The following is a 26,527-nucleotide window of genomic DNA, read 5'->3' as shown; positions in this document are numbered from 1 at the left end:
TAGTTTCATATTTCTTTGTGCATTGTTATGTCTCACAGCAGAGGAGAGAAGTTCAATAGAGAATTCAGTGACCTTTTACTTACTCACTGCTATTTGATAATCTACAGACTCTTCCCAGAGTTACAGCACTGTGAGTCTTTATGGATTCCTTCCTCTCATCATACCAATTGCTTACTTATTTTTTCTTATTTCCAATAAAAAAAATCTGATATTCAGAAAAAAAAAGTGGATATGAGATCATGCATGATCCCACTGTATTCTTTCCATCTTTCTGGCAAATGTTCTTGCAATTTCTCTGATAAATGGGTGGCGAGTGAGTGAAATTCTGACACACAGACAGACTAATTCTTACATTCTTCCTTTGGAAGAAAGCTAAGCTATGAAAGGGATTGTTAATAGCTCTTTGGAGCATCCATAACTTTGGCTTTTAATACTGTGGTTTGAAAAGGAAATATTATACTCCATACTGAAGGGATCTACTTTGAATAGTACATGGATAAAGATTTGACTCAGCTCTACTAGGAATTGGGTGTGTGGTTTCTGAGGACTGCACATACTATATTTGATTTTGAGATTCCTAAACCAGACTTTTAGGCAGATTACATTGCCTAAGTATTCTTACAGTGCCAAGGACCTGCCTAATATATATGTTTTCTTATTTCTCTGAGATAGCTTTTTTCTCTCCTTCTTTCTCTTTCTCCCTTTTCTTCTTTCTCCTTTCCTTCCAGCCTTCCTTTCCAAGTTTTATAATACCTCATCATCTTCTCCTCTTCCTCTCCTTCTTCTCATCCTCCAACTCTTTCTCCTTTTATTTATTCATTTATTTATTTTAATTTGGGTCTTGATTGCTCTCAGAAATCAATTCCCTTTGCTTCAGTCCAGTTCAGGTCAGTCGCTCAGTCATGTCTGACTCTTTGTGACCACATGGACCGCAGCACACCAGACCTCCCTGTCCATCACCAACTCCCGGAGTTTGCTAAAACTCATGTCCATCGAGTCGGTGATGCCATCCAGCCATCTCATCCTCTGTCGTCCCCTTCTCCTCCTGCCCCAAATCCCTCCCAGCATCAGGGTCTTTTCAAATGAGTCAGTACTTTGCATCAGGTGGCCAAAGCATTGGAGTTTCAGCTTCAGCATCAGTCATTCCAATGAATATTCAGGACTGATTTCCTTTAGGATGGACTGGTTGGATCTCCTTGCAGTCCAAGGGACTCTCAAAAGTTTTCTCCAACACTACAATTCAAAAGCATAAATTCTTTGGTGCTCACATCTTTATAGTCCAACTCTCACATTCATACATGACTACTGGAAAAACCATAGCCTTGACTAAATGGACCTTTGTTGGCAGAGTAATGTCTCTGCTTTTTAATATGCTGTCTAGGTTGGTCATAACTTTTCTTCCAAGGAGTAAGCATCTTTTAATTTCATGGCTGCAGTCACCATCCACAGTGATTTTGGAGCCCCCCAGGATAAAGTCTTAGTGTTTTCAAAAGAATCTGTCTGAATGTATGGTAGAGAAAAATAAATCTTGGTCAGTGTTAAGACAGGACAATTATTAAGTAAAATGTATCAGTTTCAATAAACTAAAAATAAAAATTTTGTTATAAAACCTATACAGTTAAGTCAAGCAATGTCCATATGTTTGGTCTCTATAGGACTCACCACAAGGCAGAGTTCTGTCACATGGAGGGAAGAACTGAATCTAATTGTTAGAAGAAAGCTCACTTTCCATTTTACCTTCCTTAAGTAAAACATGTTTATTAGTTCTGTGTTAATGTCAGGAAGAAATAGCTGCAACAGATGAGAACTATGGTTGTGTCAAAAAATGGTAATGTAGAGAGATATTGAAAACATTAACACTGCTTTACTAGGTTGGTACATTTTATTTGATTTGGAGAGAGAGAGACAGAAAAAAGGTGTTTGGGATGAATACACATTGTACATATTGTTATTACTGATAACTGTTCTAAAATCTGACAAAATTTATCTAAAAACTTGACATAAAATTGATTATTTGAAGTGTTTTTTACACTTTCAGATGAACTAAAAAGTTATTTTTGAACACGTGAAATGTTACAGGGAACACAAAGGAGAAAAAAAGAGTGAGAGAGAAAGAGGCATTTACTTCATAAAGCAAAAGGTTTGTTGAAGCTGTTCAAAAGCTGGATAAATACAGTATTATACTATAATATCGTATAATTTTATTGTTAATTTTATTGTTCTGTCTTTGCTCTCTAGTTTCTTTCTCTTGGGGATAAAGTGATGTGTCCAGTGAGCTAACTTTTCAAGCCATGGTGTACCTCTCCTGGTCTAACATAGCTTAATACTAAAACCATAGGCCTGTTCTTATTGGGGTGCCAAGTTTGAGACAGATTTCTTAGTCCATTAGGATGTCCTTTATCCTAAAGGGAACATACAAATTCCTTATATTTGTTACCAGGACAACAACTCAAAGGGACCTGTTTTTGCTACCAGGACAATAAACTGAAGGGGCCTTTTCTTCAATTCTTGTCCCAGTAGCAAATACAAGGAATGGGCACAGCATCTATTCAAGTTTTCACAGGTTAGCGGCATCATACCAAGTGTTACCAAGGAACACAAAAGAAGGTAACATTTAAAGCCGTCAGGCACAATTGCTGTTGTTTAGTCACTAAGTTGTGTCTGACTCTTGTGACCCATGGACTGCAGCCCACCAGGCTCCTCGGTCCATGGGATTTCCCAGGCAAGAATACTGGAGTGTGTTGCCACTTTCTTCTCCAGGAGATCTTCCTGACTCAGGCACTGAACCTGTGTTGCCTGCATTGACAGATGGACTCTTTACCACTCAGCCAGCTGGGAAGCCCAAGGCAGACACAATACATGATGCCTTTAAGCTTCTTTTTTTATAGATAATAAAATCAAGGCTAGAGAAATAATGTGAAAGATGTGAGGGCACACAGTGAGTTAATACTAAAATTGAGGCTGAGGAGGCAATGCTCTGCTTCCCAGATCTGTGTTTGTTCTGTGGTCCACACCTGCCCTCTGCTTAAGCTGAAGGAAAGGAGTACAACTGACCTGGATAGACCATCTGATTTATTGAGTTCAGGGCCTTCCCAGAGTTAACAGAACCACTCTGACTTCTTGGCAATACTTAGCAAAGCCTCTTCAATTATGTTTTCTTATTTAATCTTCATCATTGTTAAGTGCTTGTCTGGTGACTCAGTCAGTAAAGAATCCCCCTGCAATGCAGGAGACTTGGGTTTGATCCCTGGGTTGGGTAAGAGCCCTGGAGAAGAAAATGGTAATCCACTCCAGTATTCTTGCCAGGGAAATCCCATGGACAGAGGAGCCTGGTGGGCTACAGTCCATGGGGTCACAAGAGCCAGACACAACTTAGTGACTAAACAGCAACATAGTTAAATGTGGGAAGATATCATTAGTCTCACATTTTTGGAGGATATACCCAAGTTGGAAGTATTCACTCAAGGGTTTACCTATATGGGCACTTAAGTTTTTTTTCTTTTCATTTGGAGTTTTATAAGATTTAACGAAGTTATTCATTTGCTTTCATATTTAGTAAGATTGATTGCAGTACACTGACGGGGATTTAATTAAATTATGGATCTCATTTAAGTTAGCTTATACTTAAACCTTTGCACAAGTGCCCTGATCCCTAATTAAGATACAGGATTCCTGCACAGGGTTGAAACTTTCTCTAAGAAACATCTACTCTATCACTCAAGGAACATATGAGTCTAACTTCAGTGTATTTTTAAACCATTCCTAGGGGCTTTATTTTAAGAAAAATTGCCTTTGGATCTCATTTTCCAATCCAACACTCAAGGGAGTGATTGCTACACAGACCAAGAAGGGCCATGGCTGCTCATTTCATTTGTACTCATTAAAAAAGATTAAAAAAAACACTAAATAGGAAACTGTGCACAATAAGCATTGAATTTATAAGATGATGTATAGACATAGAAAGTCTTTTGAAACTAATTTTGAATAGTTAGAATGTAGTCATCATGCTGTGTGGCTGAAAGGTTGGCAACTATCTTCCACTGGAAAATTGTGTTTTGATTTAATGAATATGTATTCAATACCTATTTGTACCAAGCAGTAGTATAAAATTTGAAGAAATAATTGCAAATGAAATAAAATCCTGACCTCATATAGAAGTTATTTTCTATTGAAAGCTACAAGTATAAAGTGGCTCAGACTATAAAGGATCTGCCTGCAGTGCAAGAGACCCAGGTTCAATCTCTGGGTTGGAAAGATCCCCTGCAGAAGGGAATGGCTACCTACTCCAGTGTTCTTGCCTGGGAAATCCCAGGAAAGCCCGGTGAACCACAGTCCATGGGGTCACAAACAATCAGGCACAACTGAACAACTAACACTTTCACAGGTATGAAACAAGCAAGCATACTTGTGATTGAGTGGTAAAAAGGGCGGGAGGGGGAAGGTGCAGTTGGATGTAGTTGGGTCAATTTGTAGAGGGTTGAGTAACTGGCTCATTTGAAAAGACCCTGATGCTGGGAAAGATTGAAGGCGGGAGGAGAAGGGGATGACAGAGGATGAGATGGTTAGATGGCATCACCAACTCAATGGACATGAATTTGAGTATGCTCCGGGAGTTGGTGATGGACAGGGAATCCTGGAATGCTGCAGTCCATGGGATCACAAAGAGTTGGACATGACTGAGTGACCAAACTGAATGGCACTGAATTATTTTAGGTAGGATTGCCTAGGAGGTAGCATTTAAACTGAAATCTACATGATGTGAAGTAGCTAGTACTTTAAATCTCCTGTGTGGACACATTCTGGGAACAGGTAACAGCCAGTATAAAATCCTAGGGGCAAGTGAGAGCTGACCATGATGCAGGCACAATGAGGGTGAGGGGTTAGCAGGATGGGTGAGTGGGGAGTGTAGAGGGGTGAGGTCTAGGCAGTAAGTCAGGCCAGATCATGTAGGATCTTGTAGTCTCTCCTAAGGATTTTCAACTTCATTCAAAATTTAGAGAGAAGTCATTGGAACATTTTGAGCAGGGGTGTGACATAATGTGATTCCCTGGCTGAAAAAGAACTCTCTGATGGCTATGCATAGATTATACCACTGTGGAGGGCACCGAGCAGTGTGTGAAGGTGGTCAAGGGGGAGGGCGGACTCCTGTCCAAAGGGTGGCTGACACCCCCACCCCTGCACGGACAGCCAGGTAGTCGGAGCTTGTAGAGACAGAGGCAGGGGCTACCTGCAGAAACAGCAGTCATCTCTGATGGCCATCTTGAAATTCCTCATGCAGTGAGTACTCATGAGATGCCCAGTGTCATCTTGATTGTCTAAACTGCAGTTAATCTTCAGTTCCAGAGTCAGTTTGTTCCCCTTTCCTTGAGGTCGATTCTCGGAATCATGGCAGCTTATGTCACGACTACCACCTGGTCATCCTGTGGTTAACATCTTCCACCTGGTGGGGGTTTCAGTATCTATGTGACAGCTCACAGCACATGGCTCAGAATATTATCTGTAGCCCGTGAGCAGGAACTAAATGCCCTTGCCTTGGCTTACTGACTAAACTATTATTGTTTGTTCCTGTTTGACTATTTTTCTTTGCTTCTGATTTTCTCACTTTTCTGATTAAACTTATTCTTTGCTAAAGTTTTTCCATAGACAAAAGATAGGTGGAGGACGTGGTGTGGGAGTAGGGGGTGGAGAACCACTGGGTCTCGTTCCATTTCAAAGGGAGAAGGGCTAACCTTGGCTTTTGAGTCATTGACTCCTTGTCTGCTCTTTGCCCGGTAGCTTGCCTTTTGAATGTTTCTGTTTCTTCTTTTAATTGAAAGAGGTCCAGGCTCACCTTTGTAGGTGCGCAGGGAACTCACATGTTTGCACTGGGAACATTGCCCTGGCAATCCTCTTCCTCAGATACACAAGCCAGAGTCTGTTTTCAATTGATTATTGTTAGTGTTATTTGCTCAGTCTTGTCCGAGTCTTTGCTACCCTATGGATGTAGCCCACCAAGCCCCTCTGTTTGTGGAATTCTCCAGGCAAAAATACTGGAGTGGGTTTCCATACCCTTCTCCAGGGGATCTTCCTGATCCAGAGATTGAACCCAGGTATCCTGTATTGCAGGTGGATTCTTATCATCTTAGCCATCAGGAAAGCACCTCATATTACAAAACTATCTAGGAAATGTTGAGTTTGGAGAACAAAGAAATCACATGAAAAGGAGACTGCCGAAGAAGATCAGATACCTGTTTTTGACTTCTGGTGAAGCTTTATTGTTCAGTAAACTTGGACATTCATTGTAGACATTTTTTCTTAAGGTGAAAGGGAGTGTATGGAAACTCCTTTGTGAGGTTAGAGGGGAGATTCGATTTAACAGGGTGTTAAGTTCTAATTGAATTGGCTTGGATGAAATCTGTACCCCCAAGTGCCATGAACACAGACTGGACAGTTGTCTCCTTTTTAAGTCTCAGCAAGCAGCCCATCACCCCCAGACAGATTTAAAGGGAGACCAGGAGGTAGGACATGAAGACAGACAGTCTAACATTCTTAGGACAGGTAGGATTATCTCACCTAATATTATTCTAGCCTACATATATCAAACATAGCTATCTAAATACACAGATATTGATGGTCAATGTGTTTCTACAGCAAGGCAGAAGAGAGAGTCTGAGTTATGCTTAATCACAATGGCTTATTGTACAGATTGTGAAGCATGTTTTGTTGGCCAAACTATAAGCATTGTATAAATGTGAAGCATGTCCTGTTGGCCAAATGTAAATGTTTAAGATGATAGTAGCAAAGAGAGATTGGCTGTTTGGGATCTTAGAGCTTTCAAAGAGAAATGACTTGTGATGATCACAGTAGCAACCAACCCAAAATAAACAATTTAAAACCCCATAGATCAAGTCCAAAGACAATTTTCTTTGGGACATCAGACACATTTAATAGTTTTAAGAAAAGCATCCACCTACAGCAAGTTTCTTTATAACCAAATTTGCTGGCTTGTGCTTCCATGTTTTACTTTAGATCTAAATGGGTTAAGATTGCCCTGAAGCAAACACAGAAAGATTATTTTTTATAGAGACTTGTGGGATTTGTGTTGGAGGAACCCCATTATCAGCGTGCTCTGTGGGGCATAATAGCAATTCTTCCCTCCTGAGAAGACTACTGAGGATGTCATTTCCTTCCTTAAAAAACCTTGCTATTGCATACGCTCAAAATATTTCAGCACACCACTTGAGACTATTGATTATAATAATAAAAATGGTTGCTTCTATAGAGTTTGCAATAAAACCATGCACTCTAGAAACAAGATTCTGTTTCCATCTCTTCTGGTTCCCCATCTTATTTTGTCAGCTAACCACTCTTTTTGTCTTATCAATTTCTCAACCAGTTTCTTCCTCTAAATTTCTGCATGCTTCTTCACCATTATATTTCTTTTGTCCTTCCGAATGCGAACGCCTTTTGGGCATTAACACATTCCTTGACACATAGAACATTCTCAGTAATATTATGATTAATGAATGAGTAACTACAGAAAAGCTTAAGTCTTGACTGGTTTCACTCCATTTTTACTCACTGAAATTCTCTTTTCCTTCAAAGCCCATATAAAAAGATGTCATCTCATGAAATTTATCCTAATTGTATAATTTACAAGTATCCCCATGTATTTTTTTTCTTGCCTAAAATTCTTTGTAACTTTATTATAACACTTGCCCCCTATTAATTATATTTAAGGATTACATGTCTCTGAAGGGAATTATAAACTCCTTGAGGGACAAATTCATGTTTTCTTCATTTTTTTAGGGTCAGTGGTGATTAACATAGTACATTTGATAGCTATGCGTTACTTGAAAGTATATGTTATCACTTGAGTTTTATATGTAGGGTGACTTTAATTCTCCAAGGGCTTGACCCTATGTGAACTCTTTTTTTAATGTTTATCTGCCTTTCCAGAGGGTTTCCCAGATGGCGCTATTGGTAGAGAACCTGCCTGTCAGTGCAGGAGACGTAAGACACGTGGGTTTGATCCCTGGGTTGGGAGAATACCAGGAAAAGGAAATGGCAACCCACTCCAGTATTCTTGCCTGGTAAATCCCATAGATAGAGGAGCCAGGGATGCTACAGTCTATGGAGTTGCAAAGAGCTGGATATGACCAGGCAATTGAGCCCAGAACAGCAGAGCCTTTCTATAAGAAACTTTTATCCTCTACAAAGCAACCCCCCTGGGAGGATGTGTACCTCCCCAAATAATGCTGCTGTTGCCCAAGTCATTTGCAAAACTATTTAGGGGAATTGCCTTATAACAAAACATGTATTGTAGCTCTCCTTTTCCTTTTGAATGTGTGTGTGTGTGTGTGTGTGTGTGTGTGTGTGTTTCCTCTCTTTCCCGCCACTTACTGTATATAAATAACAAGATAAATGTTTCCTTAGTATATACACTGATAGTGCACAATTACGTTCTGAAAGAGGATTTTGTTGAAGGATTAGGGTTCTCTCCACTCCCAAATAGAACTTCCCTGGTGGCTTATTGGTAAAGAACCAATGGCATCTTTGGCATCTGCATTGGCAGGAGACGCAGGTTAGATCCTTGGGCCGGGAAGATCCCCTGGAGAAGGAAATGGCAACCCACTCCAGCATTCTTGCCTGGGACATGCTATGAGCAAGGACCCAGGCAGGCCACAGTCCATGGGGTCCCAAAAGAGTTGAACACTAAAGGACAACAACTGAACAACAACAGCAACCACTGCCAAATCTCAAGTCTGGTGAATAAGACTTTGCTCTATTTGGTCAAAACCAAAATATGAATGTCAAGGATTAAGACTGATTTACATACTCCTCTTTTAGTACAATTGATTTTTGCTTCAAAACTTCACTAATGTCTAATTAATCATTGAACACCCAGATAAAATAAAAGAAAGGGAAACCCACCCACAGTCTTATTTCATTATTTGTAAGATTTTTGCATCATTTTCTCACTTTTATAACTCACTTTTAATTTCATCTTTTGGAAACCAGGTATCTTATAAATGGCCTTTAAGTTGGCTCTCAAAATAAGAGCTTTTGGTGATTTCAGAAAGACATTCAGAGGTATTTCTTGGAAATATGAAATATAAATGTGATTACATAGCTTCTAATTTTTAATTTGTGTCTTACCTTCTTTATCTTCTTTTTCTCTCTCTCTCAATCCCAATCCCCTCTTTCTACTCCCAGTTGGTCAATTAGAGAGAAAAAAAAAAAGAATGGGATTTGGACTCAGACAGACTTGGATTTTAATTGCTGTTCTGACTGTGAAGTTATTTATTCTATCTGAGCCTTGTTTCCTTCATTAAGAAAGTTATACTCTTAATAGGAGATTGTACATATTTAAGGGGCCATGGATAATGCATAATGTATTTAGCACAGCATAGGTGCTTATTGAAATTTAGCCTAATTGGAAACACAGATGTTTTATAGTCTGAAAAAACAATGGCTCATTTTTTTCCTCATCTGGACATAATGAATAGTGTCCTTTCCTTTTTTGGTTTGTTGTAATGATCAAATTAAATCATGTATATAACATGAAACAGGGAGGCTGGAATATATGTCCAACAGACCTTTGTTGAAGACATGGATCTATTACATGTTTCGTGTTTTAGTCCTAGCCCAATGTTTTGCAGATAGTAAGATTCCAAATACTTAAAAAACATAAAGTGAATTTTATTGTTTATAGACTCATGCCAGTCTATAAACTTCTCCAGCAAGATATGTCACGCTATTTTACTAGAAAAATACAGGAATTGCATGGGGTGCTGTTTGCTGTAGGAGGTATATTAGTAAAATAAATAAGTAAACACACTTTCCTCACCTAAAACATGCACATTAATTATAAAGAAAAATGAAAATTACAGATGAAAACAAAGAAACAGCCTAAAAATATTAAAAAGGATCCTGTGATTCTTCTCTGATTGTATTTCTCTAATTGCCAAGGGCATCAAACAACACTGTCAATTGGGGCAAAAAGCTTTAGAACTCAAGTTCAAATGGCAACCCAGATTTTCTGGGTTTCACTCTAGTTTCCAGAGTGTTCCTTCACTATGCGTGTGACCCTGATGCTCATTTCTGTTCCTCGCACCAATTGTGTGCATGTGGCTCTTCACATGACTTAAAACCTTCTTAATCTGCTTTGCCAATGCCCATGGCTGCAGCGCCTCATGCAAGCTTCTTCATGTTGCTCCTTCCTTTAACTTCTGTGGAAATCTTTCATAGCACATTTGAATGTTATGTAACTTTCATTTCAAAGGCTTCATTTAATTACAACAGACTTTTATTCTATAATATCTATTTAGAATAGATAGGGTGCCCTTTTAGAGAATACAATTTGTCACAAAGGAGCTTTATTGTATATTTTCTTTCTCTGTACCCATCATACACACATAGTACCTTCATTATATTAAAAAAAGATTCTCTATTTTACTAACTTGGTCACAAAATTACAGCAGTTGAATGAAAATCTCAAGTCATTGTACATGAAAACATCTCAAATAGAGAGTCGTTTTAATGCACTCCCTTTATCTGGACAGTTTGATGCTTTCTTTATTGAGAAAACCCTTCACACACACTGTCTTATGCACACAAACACACACACACACACACACACATACATACACATCCTCACATATGTACACTCTTACACACATATGGACTCACAGGGACATACACATGTTCTCACTTTCTTACACCCGTGTATTTCCTTATTTTCTGAACCCCTACTCTCAAGAAGAACTCTTAAGCGTCGTAGCCAGAGGAGAAGACTGTGGGGAAAGGATCACTAAGGAGTTTCGGATGGACGTGTTTTGCCGTTCAGTCTCTAAGTCATGTCTGACTCTTTTTGACCCCGTAGACTGCAGCAGGCCAGACTTCCCTGTCCTTCACTATCTCCTGGAGTTTGCTCAAGCCCATGTCCATTGACTTGGTGATGTCATCTGTGTAAATACATGGATAACCAACCAGGGCCTACTGTCTAGCACAGGGAACTCTGATCAATGTTATGTGGCAGCCCGGATGGGAGGGGAGTTTGGGGGAGGATGGATACATGTATGTGTACGTCTGAGTCCCTTTGCTGTCTGCCTGAAACTATGACAACATTGTTAATTGGCTATACTACAATATATAATAAAAAGCTTTTTTATTAATAAATTAATTGAAAAAGCTCTCAGGTGGCAGAAACACCAACTTAATTGATGTAACCCACATCACTGAAATGCATGGACAATACTTGATCAATAATTTTTGACTGAGTAGCAACTTTCCATTAATTCAATCTGTGTAGCTGTAGATTGACTGCAGCTGATTAGTATTTTCTTCTTTCTAAATCAGAAGTGACAGCCTCCATTATCTAGATCTATGGTTTTCAGCCAATATGAAATACTAAAATCATCCTGAAACTCTAAACGGTACAATTCCCAGACTTCACCTTGAGCCATTCGAACTCCATTAAGTGGGGTGAGACCCTCAGCATCATTTTTCTTCAGTCTTAGGGGACTCTAAGATTCCTCAGAGTACATTGCCACTGGTATTCCTATACTTTTGAGTTGCCTGCCCCAGGGAGGCTGCTGGCCACTCCTTCCTAAAAAGTTAAATCTAGAGGCTTTAGCAGAGCGCTATAGAGGGGATAAACATTCCCCCAAATTCTTAGAGAACATTGAAAACAATCTGTAAACAGTAAAATGATCCATTTAAAGAAAAGTCCAGAGAGAAGAAAGCTTAGAAGATAAAGTATTAAAAAAAAAAAAAAAAAAAAGCCAGGAAGCAGATGGACGTTTATGGAAGCTAGTTGGAAAACACAGCAAATAAAACCATGCTGTTGTTGTTGTTGCTATTGTTCAGTAGCTCAGTCACATCTGACTCTTTGTGACCCCATGGACTGTGGGAGGTCAGGCTTCCCTGTCCTGCACTATCACCTGGATTTTTTTCAGATTCATCTCCATTGAGTCCTTGATGCTATCTAACCATAGATGCTATCTAATATTGGAAGATTTACACATCAAAGTCTGGTTCCAGTTACCTTAATGGCTTCTAATCTGGTCAGACAATCTCCATTGACTTAGTCATCACTGGCTCCATCTGTGTTTATAAAGACTGTATAGCTGAGAGCTCCTGGCTAGACTTTTCAAAGTAATTGACCATATATTTCAACAATACAATCAGAATGACCACACTATGGCTTCTCTATTGTTGGGAAAAAGCAAACCCTAAGTACTTATCTCTTCCAGAGACTGTCTTGAAAGCGTTTAATGGGCAGTAACCATTGTCAGATTCTAAGTTCATTTCACTGAGGTCCATCTCAAACTTTGTGCACAGTATAGCTTGTCCTCGGGTGAGACTGAAGCCAATAACTCTCATGCCCCCATAATCGCTAGGACCCAGAGGCAGAAAATTTCTGCCACTGAATGAAGATTTTCACAATGAATAATTACAAATGAGGCAGGCAATCATTTGTGTCATGGTTCATTGGCCCCGTCAGAGTGAAACAAAGATATTTTTCATTCTCTTCCCTCTACCATATGCACTATTAAAATGCCTTTGTAGATTACTGTAAATAATTCAAATGTTTATTAAAAACTCTGTTGGAAGATCAAGGAATCATAGATAATAGGAGAGAATACCATCCAATTTATTTTTATACGGCATGCTTCATCCATCATATCACAAGGCGCTTCAAGGGGAAACCCAAAGGGAGACAGGTTTTTTAGGCACTACTCAAAGAGGAGGTCATTTAAAATGATCTGAGAAGATGTGTTAAGAAAGTGATTCCTTGCTTCGAAGGTCCTAGTCATTTTGCTGGCTTAGGTCATTTTTCTAATTTAACTCAAATGTTTACTTATTTTCATCATAGTGATGGACTTGGCTTAGTGTAAGGAGAAGTGGGTACATTTTCTAGCATCTGTAAGCATCCCAGCTTCTGTGTCCTTCTGTTTTCTGGTGTGTGCACACGGAAGGAGGAAATGTGAACCCCACCTGGCTCTACCCTGGAGTAGGGGCATTATGGCAGCAGCATTGCCACATGGCATGTGACTGCCACGTTGGCCTGCTGTGAGATGAAGTCGGGGAGGCCAGGCCAGGACAAAGGTGGCATCCTTCTCTGATCTATGACGTTCTTGGTTGAGCCTGATCACTGGCCCTCAGCCCCAGTGACACTTGTAGTTAACAATAGTAAGGTAATCATATCTGCCATTCATCGGGCACTTGACCTGTATCAGGCACTGTAGTCGGCAGCTTTGATACAATAATAGTGGTTTTGTCTCCTGATAATTAAATTGCTGGCTTAGGAGTCAGACTGAAGAATTTGGAGTCTTGGCTTCACCTGTACCAGTTCAGTGCCTTGAGAAAATTATTTAACCTTTCTAAATCTCAAGTTCTTCATCTTTAAAATGTATTTAACAATGAAATCTGTTTCACAGGATTGTGGACTGGACAGTACTCCATGAAGAAGCATGAGCTTCTGATTATCACTGCTAACACTCCAGAAATGTTCACAATTATTATTAATCTCACTTGATACTTAATATTAATAACTGATACACTATAGTGAAGATATCAGGTTGGCCAAAAAGTTGGTTTGAGTTTTTCTGTAAGATGTAATAGAAAAAGCTTAGCGAACTTTTTGGCCAACTCAGTACTTTACTATTAGGGCAATATTATCACCTCTATTTTATATTAAAAAAAGGTACTGAGAGTCAGTGACATTTAATAGCTTGTGTGTGACCCAACTAACATTTGAATCTAGGCTTATTTGATTTCATAGCATGCTTCAAATGTGGTTATCAAAAGGCTTTACCCTTATCCACTCTACAAATAGAATTTTAAAGTCATTGCACCTCCTTTAGAAAAAGAAAATAACAGAATTTTCAGAGGGATTAACAGAAATCTAAATACTTCCAAGCTATATTTCTCCCTTACCGTGATATCCTGGCTTCTGTAAGCATCTGGGCCTTAAAGTTTTTCTTGTTATCCCGTAATCCAGTCTGAAGATACTCTGAAAAGTAGAAGTGTTAGTCATTCATTCTTGTCAGACTCTTTGCGACCCCATGGACTGTGACCCACCAGACTTCACTGTCCGTGGAATTCTCCAGGCAAGAATACTAGAGTGGGTTGCCATTCCCTTTTCCAGGGGATCTTCCCAACTCCAGAGATCAAACCCAGGTCTCCTGCATTGTAGGTAAATTCTGTACTGTCTGAGCCTCCAGGGAAGGCCCTATGACGAGTGAGGGATATATATAGCCGAAAGACAGTAGGCAAATACTTGGTATGGTAGGTGACACCTAACATAACCCTAATCTTTTAATTGAAATTCTATTTTCAGTCCACAAGATTATGGCTTTGCCTATATTGAGCAATCACTCAATCTGCTGCTGCTGCTGCTGCTAACTCACATCAGTCGTATCCGACTCTGAGCGACCCCATAGACGGCAGCCCACCAGGCTCTCCCATCCCTGGGATTCTCCGGGCAAGGACACTGGAGTGGGTTGCCATTTCCTGCTCCAATGAATGAAAGTGAAAAGTGAAAGTGAAGTCGCTCAGTCATGTCTGACTCTTCACAACCCCATGGACTGCAGACTACCAGGCTGCTCCGTCCATGGGATTTTCCAGGCAAGAGCACTGGAGTGGGGTGCCAGTTCCTTCTCCCACTCAATTAGTTTGTGTTAAAAGAGATGAGAGTGGATTGTAAGAAACTGCAAGCAGTTATTCCCTCATAAAAGTAAAAAGGACAGAAATGTTAGGTCATGATTCTGAAATTACCCATAGCTGAGTGAAATAGAATAATCTCCTCATAAATTGGGATATTCAGGTAACCAAGTCTGTGTTATTAAAGTCTCCCATTCTCAAAAGTCTTTCATTATCTCTTTTATAAATTTCAGTTTGTATTTTTTTAAATATTTATGTATCTATTTATTTATTGGGCTGTGCTGGATCTTCGTTGCAACATCTGGGATCCTTAGTTGTGGCATGCAAACTGTTAGTTGCGGCATCTGGGATCAAGTCTCCTAACCAGGGATTGAGCCCATACCCCCTGCATTGGGAATGTGGAGTTATAGCCAATGGACTACCAAGAAAGTCCCAAGAGATTTCAGTTTTTCTTGGAATCTTTAGATATAATATACAAATATGAAAATTGCCAAATGCTCCCCAGGACAATACGGCATGAAGAATTGTCCTATCTAAAACACAAGAATCAATTATTTATTTTTGTCTGCTTACTCCTTGGAAGGAAAGCTATGACCAACCTAGACAGCATATTAAAAAACAGAGACATTACTTTGTCAACAAAGGTCCGTCTAGTCAAGGCTATGGTTTTTTCAGTGGTCATGTATGGATGTGAGAGTTGGACTATAAAGAAAGCTGAGCGCCGAAGAAGTGATGCTTTTGAACTGTGGTGTTGGAGAAGTCTGTATTGGAGAAGACTCTTGAGAGTCCCTTGGGCCACAAGGAGACCCAACCAGTCCATCCTAAAGGAGATCAGTCCTGGGTGTTCATTAGAGGGACTGATGTTGAAGCTGAAATTCCAATACTTTGGCCACCTGATGCAAAGAGCTGACTCATTTGAAAAGACCCTGATTCTGGGAAAGATTGAGGGCAGGAGGAGAAGGGGACGACAGAGGATGAGATGGTTGGATGGCATCACCGACTCAATGGACATGGATTTGGGTGGACTCTGGGAGTTGGTGATGGACAGGGAGGCCTGGCATGCTGCGATTCATGGGTTTGCAGAGTCGGACACGGCTGAGCGAATGAACTGAACTGAGCCAATAGCAACAGAAGCTGATGCCTGCTAATGCTTAGCTTAGCTGATTTGTGTTAAGTGTATTTCAATCTCCCATCCCTTGTAGCTAGTCAGGGTTGTGTGACAAGTTTAGTAGTGGACTGTGAACAGAAGGTATGTCCCTTCCAGATTCAGGCTGTGAAAACCTCCTGCACAACTGTCTGTCTCGTCTCCTTTGGTGAGAGTGGAGGCTATGTTTTAAGATAGCAATGACACAAGATGGAAGCAGCCTGAGCATCCACATAGATAAGAGCAAGGGAGGGCTCAGCGTAATGAAGACTTTTGATCAGGCAAAAATCCCTCTGAAACGCCCTCCTACTGGATCCCTTATTTCTGCCTTGTTATAGTTGAAGCCTCGTAGTCACTTTCTGTTTTTTCACCCTAGTAATCACATGTGATCAGTTCTACTTTCAAAGAGCCTCTCCAAAATAGTTCTCTTGTCTACTCCTATACCTAGCGTCTTGGTCCATGAGCTTGTCAACAATTATCTGGACTATTTTAACAAGACTCTAAGTGGAATCTTTCGCTCAGACTTTTCCTGCTTCTTCTTTTTTTTTAAAATTGGAGTATAATTGCTTTACAATTCTGTGTTTTAGTTTCTACTCTACAACGAAGCAAATCTGGTATATATATACATATATCCCTCCTCTTCCCTCTTGGACTTCCCTCTCACACACCCCCACCTCCCCGTATCCCACCCATCTGGGTCATCACAGACCACCAAGCTGAGCTCCTTGGCTATGTAGCAGCTTCCCACTAGCTACCTGTTTACACATGGTAGCGTATTCACGTCCATCCTAATCTCTCAGTTTGTCTCACCTTCCCCTTCCATCCACGTACACATGTTCATTCTCTATGTCTGCATCTGTATTCATGCCCTGCAGGTAGGTTCATCTGTACCATTTTTCTAGATTCCACATACATGTGTTAATAGATGATTTTTTTTCTCCCTTTCAAATTACTTTACTCTATATGACAAACTAACTTAGATACTCAAACACAGTATTAATCTTCCTAAGCGAAGCTTTGATCAATCCAATCTCTTACTCTGTAACCTTTGAGGACTGACAAGTGTCTAAAGAATGACATTTTAAATTTCTTATCCTGATATTCTCTTTTTTTCAGTGTAATACTTTTTTCTCCTTTTATTTACTTTTAAATTGGAGCATAGTTGATTTACAGTGTTCTGTTAGTTTTAAGTGTACTGCAAATATATCTATTTTTCTCTAGATTATTTTCCCTTACAGGTTATTACAAAATACTAAGTATAGTTCCCTGTACTATGCAGCAGGTCCTTATTGTTTATCTGTTTTACATGTAATAGTGTGTTTATCCCAATCTCCTAATTTATCTCTCCCTCACTTTCCATTTGGTGATCATATGTTTGTTCCCAGTGTCTGTGAGTCTATTTTTGTTTTGTAAATAAGTTCATTACTATCATTTTTTCTTTTTTAGATTCCATGTATAAGTGATAACATACTCTATTTTTCTTTCTCAGTCTGATTTACTTCACTTAGTATGATAATCTCTAGGTCTATCCATGTTTCTGCAAATTAGTGTGGCATTCTTATTTCATCATGCTCTAGTTAATGTATCAATTACTTCCTCACCCTATGTTCATATCTTAAAGGGAGTGATTTGGAGAAATTAAAATATGACCCAGTCTAGCTACACACACTTCTGTGAGCAGGGAGATTCTTGAAGTCAAGTGGTAAACATGGCTATTTTACTCATTAGGCTGGGCATAGGCTATGATGGTAAGTAAACCCAAGATCCCAGTGAATTATTATAGAGTTTATTGTTTATATGCCCAGAGTCTGCTCTACACTGGGTTCTCCTCAGACCTATTTGACTGACTCTTGCTCAATGGCTTAGTAATCCAATCTGCTTTGATCACATGACCTTGTGGTGTGAACACATCACTTCCACACTCACCTCCAGGAGAAGAAATGGCTGGAAGGTTATTTGGGGAATTTTATTACCTGAACCAGGAGTGATACACATCACTTCTGCTCATAATCTACTAGACGATATTCATTTAGTCCTGATTACTGCAGAGGACTAGGATGTGAACTATACTTTTTTCACTTCCTACAGAAGTGAGGAGACTCAGGTAGGAGTAACACTAGCAATATCCACTCACACACTGTGCTCAATAATTATTTTTGCTGCTCCACGGTAAGAAATCACAGTTGATATTTTTTAAATAATAAAATGGGCAAATCATCCAAGAATGTACTTTTATTAATATTTAAACTAATAAGATTTGAAAGAAATTCTGCACTTATGGCAATTGCTTTAGATGCTGTCCTTAAAACCTGACAAATTAATTATTTCATTTGTGGCTCTTTGCTGAAAAGGACTTGAGTAGCACTGAATAAATCTATGATTATCTCCTCTTCCTGATGAATTACCAGCAATTTTATTAATAACATAATTTTCTACTTATATTTCTATTATTGTTTTATGCTGGTGACAAAACTTTCTTACCTTAACCATCTGAAATGTGAATTTTGTCTAATTTTTTACAAAGTAAGTTATTTTTTTAAAGTTTCTTAACTTTCTAATTTGGAAAATTTTGCCCAACAATTTGTAGAACCTATTTTTATAAGGTTTCAGCTTATTGTGAAACAAGAATTCAGATCTCTGTCTTAACACATGCAGTGTTACATCTCCAAGGTCAATAACAGTACAGGCACAACTCAGAAATATTGCAGATTTGGTCCAGACCACAGCAATATGCCTGCAAATTTGGAAAACGCAGCAGTGGCCACAGGACTGGAAAAGGACAGTTTTCATTACAATTCCAAAGAAAGCCAATGCCAAAGAATGCTCAAACTACTGCACAATTGCACTCATCTCACACACTAGTAAAGTAATGCTCAAAATTCTCAAAGCCAGGCTTCAACAATACGTGAACTGTGATCTTCCAGATGTTCAAGCTGGTTTTAGAAAAGGCAGAGGAACCAGAGATCAAATTGACAACATCCACCGATCATCAAAAAAGCAAGAGAGTTTCAGAAAAATATTTACTTCTGCTTTATTGACTATGCTAAAGCCTTTGACTGTGTGGATCACCACAAACTATGGAAAATTCTAAAAGACATGGGAATACCAGACCACCTGACCTACCTCTTGAGAAATCTGTTTGCGGGTCAGGAAGCAACAGTTAGAACTGGACACAGAGCAACAGACTGGTTCCAAATAGGAAAAGTACGTCAAGGCTGTATATTGTCACCCTGCTTATTTAACTTATATGCAGAGGACTTCATGAGAAACGTTGGGTTGGAAGAAGCACAATCTGGAATCAAGATTGCTGGGAGAAATATCAATAACCTCAGATATGCAGATGGTACCACCCTTATGACAGAAAGTGAAGAAGAACTAAAGAGCCTCTTGATGAAAGTGAAAGAGGAGAGTGAAAAAGTTGGCTGAAAGCTCAACATTCAGAAAACTAAGGCATCTGGTCCCATCACTTCATGGCAAATAGATGGGGAAACAGTGGAAACAGTGGCTGACTTTATTTTGGGGGGGCTCCAAAATCACTGCAGATGGTGATTGGAAATTAAAAGACGTTTACTCCTTGGAAGAAAAGTTACGACCAATCTAGACAGCATATTAAAAAGCTGAGACATTGCTTTGCCAACAAAGGCAAAGGCTATGGTTTTTCTAGTAGTCATGTATAGATGTGAGAGTTGGACTATAAAGAAAGCTGAATGCTGAAAAATTGATGCTTTTGAACTGTGGTATTGGAGAAGACTCTTGAGAGTCCCTTGGACTGCAAGGAGATTAACCAGTCCATCCTAAAGGAAATCAGTCCTGAATATTCATTGGAATGACTGATGTTGAAGTTGAAACTCCAATATTTGGCCACCTGATGTGAAAAACTGACTCATTGGAAAAGACCCTGATGCTGGGAAAGATTGAAGGTGGGAGGAGAAGGGGATGACAGAGGATGAGATGGTTGGATGGCATCACTGACTCAATCACATGAGTTTGAGTAAACTCCGGGATTTGGTGATGGACAGGGAGGCCTGGCGTGCTGCAGTCCATGGGGTCGCAATAACTAGGAGATGACTGAGCAACTGAAGTGAACTGAACAGCAATAAGTGAATCTTGCACCAAGGAGAGTTGCACGCATTTTCTGATTTCCCAGTGTATATGCAAGTTGTGCTCAGTCACTGAGTCTTGTCTGAGCTTATGATTCCATGGACTGTAGCCTGGCAATAGTAACATCAAAGATCACAAAGGTTACTGATAACGCATCATTATTATAAATATAATAATTATAAAAATGTTTGAAATGTTGCAAGAATTATCAACATGTGACACAAAGACACAAAATTATCAGATGCTGTTGTAAAAACAATACCAATAGACTTCCTCTATGCTGGGTTGCTGCAAGCCTTCAATCTGTAAAACAACAACAACAACAAAAACATGATATCTGTTAAGCACAATTAAGTGAAGCCCAATAAAGGAAGACATGCCTTTAAATGCAGGTATTTAAGGAAAGTTGATAAACTATACTTGACAGATTAAATTTCAAGTTCAGTAACTAGGATGAACTATAAGTCATGAGGTCTTTCTAATTTTACCTGGAGAGTATTTTCTTTCAGGATACTGATGTACTCCATGTAATGTGACGATAATAGAAATATATTAGCCAAATAAGTGGACTATTTTATAACTGACATAATGTCTCTTGAGTTTCTATTTTGATGCTGTGGGCACCTGTCAAATGTGACTATATCTGATTTGTGAAAGCATCAGCTGAGAGAATAGATTAGAAGAAGAAAACATTTATGCAACATCATATACTCATGCAAAATGATTTATTAACAGACTACAGATTAAAGGAGTGAATTAATGAATAAATGTCTGTTTTTCCAACCAAAAATGTTAAATAAAGCAGTAAAAAAAAGCAAATACAGGATATATCTTAGCCAAATACTTTTTTGTTTCTTTTCAACTTTCTAATTGATTTTATATTTGCAAACACTAAATCCTCCTCAATATGCCTTTCAGTATATAGATTTAGAATAGTTTCTGTTGATTAGATTTACTGGAAAGAGTTTGTTGAGAAGTGGTAGCACTTCTACTTTGTGAGTTTGAACCAGAAAGTTTGGACACAGATGCTGTAATTAGCTCTCTTTTAAAGAGTTTAGTAATTTCAGTTTTTATGGATAGAGCAAATATTGAAACCATTTGAAGTGTGATTTTATATCTGGCTTTTCATATATTGGTTTTCTGGGGCTACTACAGTATTCTTGCCTGGAGAATTCTGTGGTTAGATGAGACTGGTGGGCTACAGCCCATGGGGTCGCAAGGAGTCAGACATGACTGAACTACTAACACTATCACACTTTTCTGGGGCTACTGTAATAGGTTACCATAACTGGGTAGCTGAAAAAGAACCCAGAAGTTTATTCTTTCACCGTTCTAGAGGCTGCAAGTCTGAAATCAGAATGCCAGCAGGGCCATGCTCTCTCTAAAAGCTGTAGGGGAGAATCTGTTCTGTGTCTCACTTTAGGGCTTCCCAGGTGGCTGAGTGGTAAAGAACCCACCTGCCAATGCAGGAGATGCAAGGGACTTGGGTTTGATCCCTGGGTTGGGAAGATCCTCTGGAGAGGGCAATGGCAACCCACTCCAGTATTCTTGCCTGGAGAACTCCATGGACAGAGGAGTCTTGTGGGCTATAGTCCATGAGTTCGGGAAGAGACACGAACTGAGCACACACAGACATAGAAGACATGCTTCTCTTTTAGCTTCTGGTGTTGTCAGCAATCCTTGGCTGTCCTTGGCCTGTAAAGGTATCACTTGCAACATTTCCTCTTCATCTGGTATTTGTCCCCGATTCTGAATCTCTATGCATCTCCCCCTTTGTGCCTAAGGACACCAGTCATATTAGATTGGGTCCCACCCTAGTGACCTCATCTTGACTACTTCTGGAAAGACTCTAAATAAAACATTCATAGGTATTTGGGGGTGAAGACTGCAATTTATATTTCTAAGGATATAATTCAGCACATATCATCTGAAGAGTGAGTTTTAGCTAAGGTGAACAAAGAACTTCAATAGTATAACTCAAAAGCAGTTGTCTAAGAATTATTAGTACTTCTCTACCTACTAGCTTTCTCCAGATTTGTCTTTTTCTTTAACTGCCCATTTAGAAACACGTGTGTTGTGTTCATGAGTTTAATTCAAAATCGTACGATGAAGCTTCATCTCTAGACAGAATCTCAAGTCTCCTACAGACATACATTATGTGTTAACTGTCTCTTTAAATAGGGGATTTTAGCCCTCATCTTCACCTGAAACTAAGGAATATTTACCTGAACCTCTTTTCTTTCTCAATAAAGAAATCTGATGTCATCTGGATTCTTAGTGAGAATACAAATACAGCAAAATCATCAACTGCATCACAGGGAAGTTGGCAAGGCAAAGAGAAAATTGCAAATTTAGACTAAGCTCCATACATCCTTGAGAATATTTCATTTGATGCTATTTACCTGTTAATTAGGATCAAAGGAGAAAATTTATATAATAAATCTCATAAAAGCATACTGGATAAATATTAATGAATTCAGTGATGAGTTTCTGTTTCCAGGCAACCGGATATTCCCCAAGAGTATTAATATAGGCTGTAAAATAGCAACAGTTCAGGCAGGAGTACTGATGGTTCTGTAGGATAAAGACTCCAGATCCTCTGGGCAAAACTGCCACCCTTCCTGAGCTGCAGATTGAAACGATGGCTTCAAAGAAGACTGCTCGTATTGTCTCTATCATGTCTGTCACCAGCATGAGCTGCACATTCAAAATTCAGTGGGATATGGTGAAAAATTGATGTTGACACAACTAGGAGGATAGCGAACTGGGTGACTGTTCACCGTGTTAAGGAGCATGAAGCAAGGGATTTGTATTTTACTCCTCACTCTATTGCTAATGGATTAATTCCTGTTAACTTCTGTTTCCATACCTGTCCACTAAAGGGGAGAAACTAGGAAGGAAGGAAGGAAAAGAGAAGAGAAGAGAAGAGAAAAAAGGTTTTTTCAATTCACTGAATTGGACTGAATTGTGTCCAGTTCTGACAGTCTGTGATGGTTCCTTTCCCCGTGATTAAAAGAATAAAAAGGACTTCTCAAATGTTGGGAGGTGATGCCAGTAGAGACAGCGTGGAAATAAGCTACCACACTGGAAGGTAACATTTGGGGCCCAAAGTGAAGATTGGATAAACGGCAGGTCCAACATCAGGAAAGTCACCTGGTGGTCTCCTTTTTCAAAAATCATTTTTTACTGGAGTATAACGGTTTTATAATACTGTATGAGTTTCTACTGGACGGCAAAGTAAACCAGTCACGCATACACACAGATCCCCATTTTTGGACGTCTCTCTCCTGTAAGTCTCCACAGAGCCCCGAGTAGAGTCTCCTGTGCTGTCCAGGAGGTTCTCCTAGTTATCTTATATGCAGTAGTCTATGCACGTCGGTCCCCACCTCCCAGTTCCTCCCACCCCAACCCCCACCCCTTTCCATCTCGGTATCCATACACTTGTTCTCTAGGTCTGGGTCTCTATTTCTGCTTTACAAGTAAGATCATCTCTACCATGTTTCTAGATTCCACCTTTATGTGTTAATATGCGATATCTGTTTTTCTCCTCCTTTTGATGCAGACTGTCTAGTTAACTCTACCTCTCATCTAACTCCCTGTCTGCACTCTCCCCATCCCCAGCTACACCCCCATCCACAGCCCCCCTTTCTCTCTCTCCTGCTGGAGTGAGAATAAACAGGTGATCTGGAATAAACATGCCCCCACCAGCCTTCATCTGCTCCTCATCAAATCGACCAGTTGCAGCCAGTGACAGAGATGAGCCAGCCCCACAGCTGGCACAGTGACCCCTCTCTCATTCCCACTGTCGGTGCCAGGCTAGCTGAGTCAATGCATTTGAAAAGCAAGGCCCTGTTGATGCTGTGGGAACAGGGACACAGCCACCCCTGGTGAGATTTCACACTTGGGTGTTGGACTACGAAGCCAGCACCCAAGATGGGGGGATTATTAATTTGCTGACCCTTCAGAGCAACCTCTAGCCAGGGACAAGTTTGCCTCCATCCTCCCTGCCTAAGATAAGGGAAAATGGGATAGTGGTTTTGAGTCAGGCAGACCTATATTCCCGTGGCAGCTCTGTCTCTTTCAAGCTGTGAACCCAGGGCAAGTTACTTGGCCTCTCTGAGCTTATTTATTCATCTTTAAGATACATATAATATTGCCTGCCACTGGGTTGTAGTGAGAATTACATTAGTGTATTTTAAAATGTCTTAACTGGGTCTTGCAATTTCCATCACTGAATAAGTAGTAGCTGCTATTGTTATGGAAATGGTCATTATTATAATTATTACTATGAAAATATGCAAAGAGCAAAAAATGCTCAAAGGGAGGTGGTTGGAACTAGTTCTAGGGGAAAAATATGAAAGAGGTGAAAAATTGGCCGTTGAAAGTTGGCACTTTATGTTATGGAAAATGGATTTAGGGGAAAAAAAATCAGGATTTCATTTTACATTTTGAGACTCTAGCAATTGCTTTCTTGAAGGAGAAAGAGCAAAGATAAATCATTTAGAAAGACCGGTTCTTACTGTCCTCACATGTACAATACAGATAGTAGTGGCCATGTCAGGAGACAACAGGTGAAGAGCATTTGGATGTATTATGAAATGTATGTCAAAAGGTCGCTATGTTTTTGAATATTGTTTTCATTTGACCCCTTTCTCTTTCTTTCTTTCTCTCTTTTTTATTTTTTTGAAGTAATTTTATTTACCCTATTATTGGAGCATAATTGCTTTACATGTTGTGTTAGTTTTTCTTGGACAACAATGTAAATCAGCTATATGTATATATATACCCTTCCTCTTGAGCCTCTCTCCCACCCCCCGTCCCTCCCCTCTAAGTCATCACAGAGCATGGAGCTGAGCTCCCTGTGACCTACAGTAGCTTCCACCAGCTAACGGTTTTACACACGGTAGCATATATATGTCAGTGGGAAATTCTAGAGATGGAAATATCAATATTAAGCCTAGACCAGAAAGTGAGTAGCACCCTTAACATCACAAACTAGAAAGCTGCCTAATTTCCCAATGAGTAGACCTACACAAATTTCTGCTTCATTCTGGCCTTAGGCTTTGCCTCCCTCCAATCTCCTCTCCCCAGAGCCACAAAACAGATCATTCGGATGCAATCATTTCTGGTAATTTGTTTCTAGAACAAAATTTGATTCTGTGCCAGTGGGCGTAATTCATCCCCCTCTCACCCTTTCACCCGGTTCTTTATGCCTTGATAAACACCGCTGTGTGGCTTCCTCTATCTTTCTTTGTTCCTGCTGGTCTTTCCCACACCTTTAATCCCTGGACACCTTGCCATATCTGGGTCAGGTATCTCTGTCAGAAAACCTACCCTGAAGTCCTTCAGGAAGAGCTAAGACCTTTCTCTGGCATCTCATAGCACTCACAGAAGCGAGTTGAGATAATCAGTTTGCATATATTTTCCTTCCATTAATCTGTGAATTCCTGGAAGATACTGATGCTATTTGATTCATTTCTTATACTCCTCGCAGAGCCTCACCCAGATATACAAGCAGATGACTTTCTGGTTTTGGTGTTCCTTGCTCAACAAATGATCTCTTTTCTTAATGGAAACACACACAGAGATGATCTCCTCATCTTTTTCTCCTCTACCTCCTTGCTATTTCTCACCCACTCCCTTTCCTTCCCTATTCCAGACTGCACTGTGGACCCTCAAGGTCAAAATCAAGACTGTGGATGCCGGGCCATGGAATAAAAACATAGGAGTGGCTGTAAATTCAGATGTTTTATTACTATTCGTAAGTGCTGCTGGAATAAGAAGGATGAGGATTCCTTTTTCTGAGATTAACATTTCTGCCAGCAGCAGGGAGTCTATAAAAATTAAAACACAGGAGATCACAGATGTCAAATATGGTTCATATGTGAAGGAAAGGGGGAGAAAAGTTCTCCATTTTCTTTCTGGTGACAATGGCAATCACTTTTCAGTAAGTAACTGATTAGCTCCGGAGGAAGACTCTTAGCTCCATGAAGTGTTGTTTATTTATATATTTGTAGGCTAGAGGCCAACTCCTTTCCCTGTCCTATTTGTCTAGGGGAACCCCAAGTCCCTGCTTAGCATTCTGTTATGATTGCTGACAAAATACTATAGTTGTCTCCCCGGATGTAAATAGCTAATTTCTGGACCTCGGGGAAAGGACTTGTGGCTATGATTTACTGGTGTTAATGAGGCAGGACAGTACTCTTCCATAGGAGAAAGAGAAGGTGAAACTCAAGTTCAATCCCCTGCATACCTTTTCTTGTAGATACACTGAGAAGGAGCTGTAACTGAAAGTGGGGCCAGGCTGCTCACCTCTCAAAGCCAATAAAGAAGCCAGGTTGGTGGAAAGGAAACTTGCTTTATTTTGGATGCTGGCAACTGGGAGGGAGGTGGGGAGGACAGATGCCTAGCCAAAGGCTGACTCCCCCACTCCTCACTGACTGTCAGTGGGCAAGAGCTTTTAGACAGAAGGAGGGGACGACATGCAGAATCAACACAGTCAGCTCTGATAGTCATCTTGAAATTGGTTGTTGGTGGGCTGCTGAGTGTCATCAGGATGATTTTAAGTACAGTTAGTCTTCAGTTCCAGGGTCAGTTTGTTCCCATTTCTCGAGGCCAGTTCTGAGAATTGTG

The 26,527-nt window shown here is 39.9% G+C and overlaps 1 long non-coding RNA gene across 2 annotated transcripts in view; it reads left to right on the top strand.

The window, feature by feature from the left end:
- Positions 1-26,234, top strand: part of LOC136147537 (uncharacterized) — a 512,485-nt gene extending 486,251 nt beyond the window's left edge. For both annotated transcript variants that reach the window (XR_010659211.1, XR_010659210.1), the window contains one exon: positions 26,160-26,234. This is a non-coding gene — a long non-coding RNA (uncharacterized lncRNA). The remainder of the gene's footprint in view (positions 1-26,159) is intronic.
- Positions 26,235-26,527: the final 293 nt, after the last annotated feature.

This window comes from Muntiacus reevesi, chromosome 15 (assembly GCF_963930625.1).
Source record: "Muntiacus reevesi chromosome 15, mMunRee1.1, whole genome shotgun sequence".
NCBI classification, from domain to species: domain Eukaryota; kingdom Metazoa; phylum Chordata; class Mammalia; order Artiodactyla; family Cervidae; genus Muntiacus; species Muntiacus reevesi.
Note: the sequence above shows the minus strand (reverse complement) of the source record. Positions and strands in the feature narration are given on the sequence as shown.